General features: G+C 45.3%; 1 non-coding gene across 1 annotated transcript; it reads left to right on the forward strand.

The window, feature by feature from the left end:
• The first annotated feature begins 1,984 nt into the window (after positions 1-1,984).
• On the forward strand, positions 1,985-2,125 carry LOC142870245 (U4 spliceosomal RNA). Its single transcript, XR_012918682.1, has one exon. It is a non-coding gene; the product is annotated as a U4 spliceosomal RNA (small nuclear RNA).
• Positions 2,126-8,708: the final 6,583 nt, after the last annotated feature.

Here is an 8,708-nt window from a genome sequence, read left to right on the forward strand (position 1 = left end):
GTGGGTTGACTTCACCACCACGATGGAGTTGGATAGCTAGATGCTTCCCAAATCCATTCTCCTTTTCTTCTTGAGTAAGGAAGGGGATATGGCGAGGCTGCATGTTCTGGTTAATCTTTTGGTGAGATGTGACCAAGTACTAAGTTCTCACCAATGGCAAGAGCACAGCAGTGAACTGAGGCCCTTAAGTCAGCAATGTCTCCTCTGCAGGGTTTCTCTCTCCCTCCCTGCTTCAGAGACCTGGACAAGGCAATGGCTTGGCCTCAGCCAGGGAGTTAAAATAAGGAAAAAAACCACAAGAGGAAGGAACCTGGCCCCTGAGTGACTTCAAAAAGGAGAGATACCTAGACCCTCATCCCAGATGCTATGTGGGAGAAAAATCAGCGTTTTGTTCTTTAAGCCTGTAGTCCCCAACTCCTGGTACCACTGTATGGCCTGTTAGGGACCAGGCTACAGAGCTCCACCACCATCCCTCCATCCCTCTACTCTGATCTGTGGAAAAAATTGTTTTCCATGAAACTTGGTTGTGGGAGTGGGGAGGGGATTACGCACAGCTTCATCTGTATTTACAGCTGCTCGCCATTGCTTGTATCACTGCTGAGCTCTGCCTACCCCCCACCTGCCTTGGAAAAATTGTCTTCCATGAAACCAGTCCCTGGTGCCAAAAAGGTTGGGGACCACTGTTTAAACCACTGAATTTTGGTATTCTCTTTGAAACGGTGACTTAGAAACCCTGTCTTCTCACAGTGAATACCATCACCTGTCTAGAAACGGAAACACTATGTTGCCACAGCCTAAGTGGCCATTGTAGGGAACATCTTCAACTAGGGGATGCTGGTGACTATGGTTCCAGATTGGAAACTCCTCAAGCCATCAAAGACATAGGTTTTGTAGACTAATTCCCTGGTCTGCTTCTTCCCTTTCACACACCACCCGATTGGCCTCCTAAAAAAGAGGAATGGTTGCAACCATTGTTTTGGGGAAGTTTAAGACCCTCTTCTTCCCTGTGTCACTCTTCACACACCCTAGTCTACGATTCATCCTACAGACAGATGCCTCCAATCTTGGGGTAGTGCTGCTTTGTCTCAGAATCTGGAAGTACTAAAGCCCTAAAACCTTATGTTTTGGCACTGTTGGAAGAGGAAAAAAAATCAAAACTATCTGGGATCCAAAAAAAAATGACACCTGCAGTAAGGCCACTCTTCCAGGGCTGAAGGCCAACCTGGCAGGGACTCAGTACGCCTCTACTCTACTTTGTCACGGTATAGTTGAGTTACCAAAGCACCTATGTGTCTCTTGAGAGTTGAGTCACTTACTGCAGGTGCAGTAAGTCTTATTCCTCCAGCACTTCAGTTTGAACCTCTCCTTTACTACAGAGAAAGAACTGCCACATCTCTGCCTTCCCAGGGAGCCAGAGTACTCAGGGACTTCAAATGCCACCTGAAGAAATCCACAGCCAGGCAACCCCACCCAGACCCAGAAGTCATTACCCAGAACCAACGATAATGCCACTCTGACACCCGAGAGCTCCATCACTCAGCCCCAGCCCCAGAGACAGGCCAGTGGAGGAGTGACTGCCTTCCCCTGAGCTGGTCGATTTCCCTTCTGTGTGAGGCCAAGATTCATGGCCCTACCTGTGTCTCAAGCTTCTCCAGAGCCCTCCAGGGTCCTGCTGAGATGATTAACACATTCCTTGAAATTTCTATTGGCTCTGCCAACACTCAGTGTGCTCTTCAGGGTGAACCCAGATGAACAACAGGCACCCTGAGGGCAGCGGCATTCAATCGCATCTCTGGGCCCCTTGGAAGATGGCTTGTGATGCAGTTTGTTTCTAAGCTTCCCATACATCAGGACCACAATTTGTTTATTTGTCCATCCTTCCATTCTACATGTATTGAGAAATGGCTTTGTGCTCTAGCTCTAGGCACTGTTGTATTATTGGAGGATATATTATAGCAATGAGCAAAATGTGAGGTCTATGTAGAACTTTGCACTGTGGCAGTATTGTAGCCAATGAGATTTATTTGAGCCGTGATTATTGCTAATTGAAAACTTTTCCCAATACCCTACCTTGATGACTTATGATATAGTTGGCATTGGCAATTTTTGATGGTCCTTACAGGGACTTGGGGAAAAAAATGAAGCCCCAAATCTCTAGATTTGGGGCTTACATGCTAATAGAGAAAGAAGATGATATATTAAAAAGTAAATATAGGCTGGGCGTGGTGGCTCACGCCTGTAATCCTAGCACTCTGGGAGGCCGAGGTGGGCGGATTGCACAAGGTCAGGAGTTCGAAACCAGCCTGAGCAAGACCCCGTCTCTACTAAAAATAGAAAGAAATTAATTGACCAACTAAAAATATATAGAGAAAAAATTAGCTGGGCATGGTGGCCCATGCCTGTAGTCCCAGCTACTCGGGAGGCTGAGGCAGTAGGATCGCTTGAGCCCAGGAGATGGAGGTTGCTGTGAGCTAGGCTGACGACACGGCACTCACTCTAGCCTGGGCAATAAAGTGAGACTCTGTCTGAAAAAAATAAATTAATTAAATTAAATTTGAAAAAAGTAAATATAGGCCTGGCACGGTGGCTCACACCTGTAATCCTAACACTCTGGGAGACTGAGGCAGGAGGATTGCTTGAGCTCAAGAGTTGGAGACCAGCCTGAGGAAGAGCAAGACCCTGTCTCTACTATAAATAGAAAGAAATTAGGAAAACAACTAAAAGTAGAAAAAATTAGCCGGGCATGGTGGGGCATGCCTGTAGTCCCAGCTACTCAGGAGGCTGAGGCAGCAAGATCCCTTGAGCCCAGGAGTTTGAGGTTGCTGTGAGCTAGGCTGACGCCACTGCACTCTAGCCCAGGCAAGAGAGTGAGACTCTGTCTCAAAAAAAAAAAAAAAAAAAAAAAGTACATATAGACATTCTATAAAATATCTGACCAGTACTCCTGAAAACTGTGAAGTAAAGTTTAATCATAATTTTTTAAAAGTAAATATACATTAGGTGTCGATGGATGCTATAAAGAACAAGAAGCCTTTGCTCCCCTTGCATCCTATTCTGGGCAGCCCCCAGAGGATCTCTACGACCTGGGAACTTCACAGGGCACTGTTTGAAGACTACTGCCCCAGCTCAAAGGATTTGGCACTTCACCAGCCCCTTGTCTTGATCCCTCATGCTCCAAGTCCTCACCTGTCCTTAGGCCCCTAGGGCTGTATGACAGGCCCCTACCCTTTGTGCAACTGAGAACCAAGAGAGAGAAAGTGCTTCTATACCCCACCTTGTCGTGTACCTTAGTTTTCATTTCCAATCTAAAGACTTACTGGTGTCCTAAGTGATTGACACTAAGAATAACTTTACCTCTCAGGTGATTCTGCCTCCCAAGCTTTCTGTTTCCTTTGCAAGACCTTAACGCCTGACATTTGGGTAGCAGTGGTGTGAGACAGTCAACATGAACCAGTAGATGGGTATTTGAGAAGCACCTGATGAACTTCACCTATTTGAACTTCCCTCCCAGACAAATGAGATTGTCAAGGCTGGGCACAGAATGGAGTAGGGCTGGTCCATACTATGTGGACCAGGGAGCACAGAAGATCTGAAACCTCTAACAGCATTCCAAAAAATGCATCAATCCAAAGGAGTCAGTCTGGCCACGCACGGTGGCTCACACCGGTAATCCTAGCACTCTGGGAGGCGGAGGCGGGCGGATTGCTTGAGGTCAGGAGTTCAAAACCAGCCTAAGCAAGAGCGAGATCCCCGTCTCTACTATAAATAGAAAGGAATTAATTGGCCAACTTAATACATATAGAAAAAATTAGCCGGGCATGGTGGCGCATGCCTGTAGTCCCAGCTCCTTGGGAGGCTGAGGCAGCAGGATTGCTTGAGCCCAGGAGTTTGAGGTTGCTGTGAGCTAGGCTGACGCCATGGCATTCACTCTAGCCTGGGCAACAAAGTGAGACTCTGTCTCAAAAAAAAAAAAAAACACAAACAAAGGAGTCAGTCAGAGAGACAAGAACCTCTCAAGGAGATTATAACCAAAGACAGGATGATGGAACTAGCTGACTGGGTGGGAGACAAGCGGCAGAGTCCAGCCCTTCTCTGTCCCATATGGCAGCCACTGGCCACATAAGGCTATTGAGTACCTGAAATGTGGCAGCCAAATTGAGATGCACCATAAGGGTAAAATACAACCCTGGATTTCAAAGACTTGGAATTGAAAATGAATGTAAAATATCTCATTGATAATTTTTACATCGATTACATTAGATCCAATACAATTATAATGATTCCATATATAGGGATTAGATTATGTTGAAATTATAATATTTTGTATATATTCAGTTAAAACAACTATATCATTAAAATTAATTTCACCTATTTGTTTTTACTTTTTTTACTGTGGCTACTAGAAAATGTTAAATTGCATATGTGGTTCACGTTATTGGACAATGTTGGTCTAGACTCTGGGCCCTAGAGGGATTACTCGCGTGGGAAAACATAGAAGCAGGAACCTTTTCATAGAGAACCTGAAGTTTTGCCCTTGGATGAGGAGGCAGAGGTTAAAAACACCCTTCTTACCCCTCCTCCTCTCAGAAGTAGCTGGCATGGAGTCTGTCACCCTAATGTGTTTAGGAGGATTCTGAAGGTGGGAATGGGTCCCCATGGAGCAGTAACCTTCAGTACAGTCTGCCCAGAACTGGCCCCATCATCCACTCCTCCGGGGCACCATGGTGCCCACCCTGGGTTCCCTGTTTGATGGTTAGGTTCAGTTGCATAAACTAGACAAAGCCCAAATAACAGTAGCATAAACAGGACAGAAATTCATTTCTCTCTTAAGGAAAAAAACAAAAGTTTTGAGAGAAATAAACTTCCGTCTTGCTTATGCTATTGTTATTTTGTACTTCTCCTATTATATACCACTGAACCTAACTAGCAATGCTGCGTGAATTCCTAGCAGCCATCCTAGACCTGAGACCATGAGCGAATGAAGGCAGAGCAGCAAGACTAAAGGAACCCAGGTCCAAGATGACAACGGAGCTGTCATTGGTTTATTGTCTATTAGAATCCCACATTCCAGGCAGTAGAAAGGTGAAAATGGAAGAAGACCCCTTTTTTCCTTTTAAGGAGACTCCCCAGAAGCACCATACAATACTTCTTACATTTTATTGGCTGGAACTTATTCACAAAGTAAACCTAACTTCAAGAAAGGATGGGAAAGGGCTTTTAGCTAGTTAAATTGCTGCCTTAAATAAAATCAGGGTTATGCAACTTAATCACTTCGGTACCAGTATCAATGATAGTCGATAGCCACAGATGAACTGAGCAGCGACTTTAGCCGACAGCTGTGATATGAAGGCGCACAGCCGAGCGTCAGCTTTAGCTGACAGCTATGATATGACTTTTCTAATTTTTTTGTGAACACTTAAAAATAACGTAATGAAAACATATATGTATATGTTACCTATTCTGATTTACATTACAAGTAAAGCTGCCTGTAAAGTAAAACAAGCTTTCAGTGCTTTCAAGCTTTCCTCATCACACAAGAGCAAAATGGATTTGTCGTCAATGCACAGCACAAACTATCGTGAGGACTTTGAGTGCCGGCTGTGGGCAAGGTTTCTCGGCCGGTGAGCGTGGTACTGAAGTGGTTAAGAAGGAAGAGGAAAATGTATGTTGGAAGAGGCAACACCTTTGTACCCCTTGGGTACGTGTTGACAGCATCACCCTGAAAGGACACAGGGAGTGGTCCTGCAGCTTCTGGCATGGGCATGGAGATAAAAATGGAGGCATAGAGCACTGATCTTGCAATGATCTCCCCTGGGCTATGGGAGAAGGGAGCATAGAGTAAGGTCTGTGCGCATGGGGTAGGTTGAAGACCAGCTCCAAGGCAGTCCTGCCCCAGTGGCAATTGAGTGATTAGGATCAGTCCCTCATGGCCCACATTTGACCGCAGCACAGGTGTCCCAACTAGTGGCTTGCCTTAGTGTCAGATCACCTGGCTGCAAGGAAAAAAATTTCTTTAAAAGGAGACACAGGTGGGTCCCAGAGTCCCTGTACATTCAAGGTCTTCAATATATTGTAGCATGTGGCTAGAGCATTATCACAGTGACACGGTCCTAACCTTTAGTGCTAGCCCCAGGCTACCCCCATCCCCGTACAGGTGGCCTCCTCCACATTCTACACCTCTCAGGGCACTTGATCCTTAACCTAGCATGACTGGGCACGTAAGCACATGTTTGTTTACAGACATGTCTATTGTGTCCTCCCAAAGATATTTGGCCTGAGTGTGGTCACGGGAAAACAATCAGAAAAGTCTAAGTTGGAGAGTAAGCTGCCTGGACTTTTTAGAAGTACCAGTGTTAACAAAGAGAGGGAAGTGCTGGGGAACTGTTCTGGATCAGAGGAGACTGAAGAAATATGACAACTAAATGCATTGCATAATCATAAAGAAGGTGTACCTATTGGGACATTATTAGAAAAAATGGGGGAATTTTAATGGAGGCTACATATTGCATGAAACTATGGAATGTTGAAATTCCTAGATGTGGTCATTGTTTTGTGGGTGTGTAGGAAAGCGTCTTTGCTTTTTTTTTTTTTTTTTTTTTTTTGAGACAGAGTCTCACTTTGTTGCCCAGGCTAGAGTGAGTGCTGTGGCGTCAGCCTGGCTCACAGCAACCTCAATCTCCGGGACTCAGCGATCCTACTGCTTCAGCCTCCCGAGTAGCTGGGACTACAGGCATGTGCCACCATGCCTGGCTAATTTTTTTTTTTTTTTGTATATATATTTTTAGTTGGTCAATTAATTTATTTCTATTTTTGGTAGAGACGGGATCTCGCTCAGGCTGGTTTCGAACTCCTGACCTTGAGCAATCCACCCGCCTCGGCCTCCCAAAGTGCTAGGATTACAGGCGTGAGCCACCACGCCCGGCCTGATTTTTTTTTTTTTTGAGACCCTTTGTTGCCCAGGCTAGAGTGAGTGCCTAGCTCACAGCAACCTCAAACTCCTGAGCTCAAGCAATCCAGCTGCCTCAGCCTCCCGAGTAGCTGGGACTACAGGCATGCACCACCATGCCCAGCTAATTTTTTCTTCTATATATATTAGTTGGCAGTTAATTTCTTTCTATTTATGGTAGAGACGGGTTCTCGCTCTTGCTCAGGCTGGTTTTGAACTCCTGACCCGGAGCAATCCACCCGCCTCTGCCTCCTAGAGGCGTCTTTGCTCTTGAGAGATACATATTGGGGGTGGAGTATTAGGGTCACTATACCTGACTGCCAGGTAGTTCAGCAAATAACAATAATTTAAATAATAATAATAAACATATGGGTATAAATACAGAGAAAGATGAAGATATTGACCATTGGTAAATTGTTACGGCAAGTGTTACAGTGGGTGGTCCCGAGGACAAACCAAGTGGCATACGGAGAGTTGGAGAATCAAAGTTTATTTGCCAGCAGGCTCACAGAGGCCTCCCCACCAAATTCTGAGCACTGTCTACCTGATCTTTCTCATTTTTATTTAGTTGGGGTGGTCTGAGGGGTGGGGTATCAGGTGTAAGTTAGTTGATGTGTCAGGTAATAGGTTAGGATTATGTTGAAGCTACAGGCAATAGATTTAGTGTTAGGCTGATGCCAGGCAATAGACTAGTTGATGGGCCAGGAAACAGGTTAGTATTATGCTGACGTGGGTCTTCTGTGAGGGGTGGGGGTCTCCGTGCCTGATGCGCCAAGTAATAATAGATGGGGGTTTCGCTTATCAAAATGACTCTAAATTCTTTAAGGAAATGGTCCAAGGTTTCCCCAGAATATATCTCAATGTCTACCACATAGTAGGCACGTTTGTTTAAGAATGAATAAATGAATTGAGCCAAGGTGTTTCCTCAAAGTGTTGCACCTTCCCATAGGCCCTTTCTTTGTGCCATTTCACAAAATGTAGTCTATTTGTTTGTCAAAATTGTTGGTTGCTAGTGACCCGACTGGAACTAGCTCAAGCTAAAGGGGGACTTTATTGACTCCTGTGACCAAACTTGGGGAAGGTCGGGGGCAGCCAGACTCAGGGAGAGCTGAAATCAGAAACTCAAATACACCTTCTCTCTGTATAGTCTGCCTCTTTCCTGCTGCAGAATGGCTTCTTCTGTTTAGCTTTAACCTCTTCTCCTCTACCAAAAAGGAGCTGCACCTTCCTCCTTCTCTCTGGCTGGAAAATTTTTAAGTGCCAGGGGAGGGCCCTGCTTGGTCCAACATGCATCACAGATGCTGTACGATCACCAGGAGTCGAGTGGAGTGAGGAGGAGGAGGGGTCCTATTCTGGGTGGACAAAATGTTGCCCATTACAGCCAATAGTGGGCATTAGCTTTGTAGATATCTTTGAAAGGTAAAAGGTGATATAGTGTCAGGGCGTCCCACCAAAACCCGCCTGTTTTGCTTATCCCGCTCCTAAATTGAGCAGCTACTAATACTCACAGCTGATGAGGTGATTTTGGGTCATACTTCTGATTGGTTGACTACCATGTAAATGAAGTAATTTTGGGGACATACTTCTGATTGGCTGACTACTATGTAAATGAGGTGACTTTTGTGAAAACTTGCCATTGGCTAACTGTAACCCCCCAAAAGGTATAAAACTAAAAGAAAACAAAAAAGGGATGCTCAGAGTTTGGGGGCAGACGTGCCTCTCTGAGCCTGCGGGTGGGGGGGGGAATAAAGCTGATTCTCCA

The sequence above is a fragment of the Microcebus murinus genome, chromosome 3 (genome assembly GCF_040939455.1).
Source record: "Microcebus murinus isolate Inina chromosome 3, M.murinus_Inina_mat1.0, whole genome shotgun sequence".
NCBI lineage: Eukaryota > Metazoa > Chordata > Mammalia > Primates > Cheirogaleidae > Microcebus > Microcebus murinus.